The sequence below is a fragment of the Ambystoma mexicanum genome, chromosome 8 (genome assembly GCF_040938575.1).
Source record: "Ambystoma mexicanum isolate Mex_15411 chromosome 8, UKY_AmexF1_1, whole genome shotgun sequence".
Classification (NCBI taxonomy): Eukaryota; Metazoa; Chordata; class Amphibia; order Caudata; family Ambystomatidae; genus Ambystoma; species Ambystoma mexicanum.
In genome coordinates this window covers 490461960-490464767 of record NC_090929.1, presented here as the reverse complement: position 1 = coordinate 490464767, position 2808 = coordinate 490461960, and positions in this window count along the sequence as shown.

The window sequence follows — 2808 nt, the reverse complement described above, 5'->3', positions numbered from 1 at the left end:
CCCTCTACGCGTGTTGTTCCTTATGTAAAAGCACCTGGTCTGAGCAAGTGGGCGGTTACGGAGTGCTCTGGTGTCACAATATCTTAGTGAACTCACCGGGTCTGGCGTGTACGTCCGTTAGCCTTGCTGCTTCCAGGTCCTCTGCCTCCGCTGCTTCTCGCCATCCGGTAAGCAGCTGTTTTCAGTCTTCTGTGACCCGTGTTACTCACAAACAGAGCCTTCTTTGCTCCAAAGGGTGTCCGGTGCTCGCCTGCCACCAGAGACAGCCTTTCTGTGGGGAAGGTTTTCTAAATGTTTGTTTCCCGCTGCGATGTCTCTGCAATTCATGTCTCAAGGGGGAAAGCTTCCCTCTCGGGGCTTCCCACTGTGTGACCTCTGCAATTAAGGCATGTGGAGGAAAAGGCCATCTCAGGAGCGGCAACTGTTCGACACTCGACAGTGGTTCCGGCATCATCTTCCGCCTTCAGATTCTGCTGCAACGTGGAGAGTTCACAACTCCTCCACCTAAGACTACTGCTCTGCTCCTTCTTACTAATGGCATGCACCTGAGGGGACCTTTTACGCCTCCCAGTCTACCTCAGGTGTGGGCCATTTCCATTAACAAGCTGCACTTTGCAGGTTCGTGCCTCTTCTTAGTCCTGGTACATTGGGGTTAATGTAAAAGTCAGATTTTCTAACTTTTTCCATTTCACAATAAACCATTAGAAGGGTGAGGTCTTGGTGGAAGTGTAAAAAGGGGGTTTCCCATTCCTGTTGATCTGCCTCCACACCCCCTCATCCCCCAAGTGATCCTCCCACAGAACACCAACCCCAAGGTCAGGATCAGAAAGTGTCTGCCTTTTCCTGGCCACATGAGAAGGGTTCCAGGACACTTTTTCTGAGGGAATCATGTCTGATTCATCACACTGAACCCCGATTAGTGGGACCAAGTGTTCACCCCTACTTTCTAAAGACTGTCTTCTAAACTCTCTCAGGGATTGCCAAACTCTCCCTACTCTAACCAATTGTTAACGTTCTGATGGGGATAGAGCCTTGAACTTACTCGGGTGGATTCAGGCCAGTTCATATAGCCCACTTACCTCCAATTCTTACTACCACCCTTCCCTTTTCCCCCTCTAACCAGACCACGTATCCTCAGATGTTCCCCCTTTATTCCTTGCCGCCACCCACTATCCTTCTCCCACTACACTTTATTACTACTCTCCTTCTTGTCACTACTGCTCTCCCACTGCTACTCACCTCCTCCCACTACAGCACCTTTTGTTCACTCAGTGCCATCTGCTTAAAAAATACTCCTTATAGTAACCCGCCTAACATCCTTGCCACACAAACACTCACACTGCAGTACCCTTACACTCATCAAGCCATTATCTCACTTCTCCATAAACACCTCAACACTCCGCTGATTCCTCCTGCTGATGTCTAGGTCCACCACCTCCACCTCCTTTGACTTCACCCGAATAACCGACACATTCTGCTTCTGGTCCTCTGTTTGGATTGGTCTCCTTTCCCTGTCCAATCTCTTTCATTCTTCCCTGGCTGGAGCTTCATGGTGAAATAAAAAAAGCATGGAGTGGGATAAGACCCACTCCTTCTCCCCATGCGTTCATGTTGCAGAATTTTCATGGCAGCCCAAGAGGACCCATGTTCAAGTTCTAGTAGACTGGGTTCAGGTCTCGGGTTCTTGTTGGTAAGTCTATTTGTATGCTGGGTTCTAGCCCTCTTTCATTTTCTCTTGTGGTCTAAGGGCTTCAAAGGGTGTCTTTTCTGCTCCATTAGGAGCGCTGTCTACTTTATTTTACCTCTGTGTGAACTTTGCTGTTGCGTTCCTGCTCGCTCCCTCTCCGCAGGATGATCTGCTGACATATACGTCTCACCTGGGTTAGTTCAGGGGATGGAATTGTTTTGTTTTTACAAAGCTTGTAAGCTGCTTTTATCCAAATCGCTAAACATATTAATGATCGGTACAGAATAATACAAACAAAGAATAAAAACCGAGCAACAGCTCAACTCAAAAGGCAGGACTTCGGGAATGGTTCTCTCATTTGGGTCTCGGTCTACTGCTTTTTTATGGGGATGATATGCGCGTCTGGAAGGTCGCTCTTGCTTGACTGGTCCTCTTGTTTGTTGTTTTTTTTTTATTTTAAAAAAAAACAGAAGGCCTGGCAAGCATTGCTGGTTTGAGGTATGGTGTGGGACAAAGGGTTACAGTTAATATCCAAGCAGGCACAAATGAAAGGGATAAGGATTAGGTCCCTGCCAGATATCTTCTCTAGCTCAGGGCCAGGACTGAATCTGGATTGCTTTGTGGCAGGCCTCCCTCCTTTTCTCTTGACAAGGTTATGTGACTGGCCTTGTCACACTATGCTGAAGAGTGACATTAGCCACTGACCAGCCAAAAGATTCTTGGATTTAAAACTGAACAGGCGCACTAACCTAGGAAAGACCACTGATCTGAAGAAGGCTGGTTACTGCAAGCAGTCACCCCTAAGTCGAAACATGTTGGTTTTATGAATAAACTTGATGAATATTCAAAATGGAAATTGTATAATTGTTTTTATGTGAACATTTCGTTTTTTTTAAGTGATATTCAATGGTCTGTTATTTACACTGGTCTGTATTTGTTATTGTAATGTCTTACATACATAGCGGAGATAAGATTAAGGCCCTACAAACTATATTTTTAATTTCAAATTTATAATCCTTAATTAGACTTTACTAGTAATTTAAATGATTTAAATATATTTGTTTGACTTTGATGTACAATGTCATTACTGCCTTCGCATATATTTTCACTGAATGTATGCA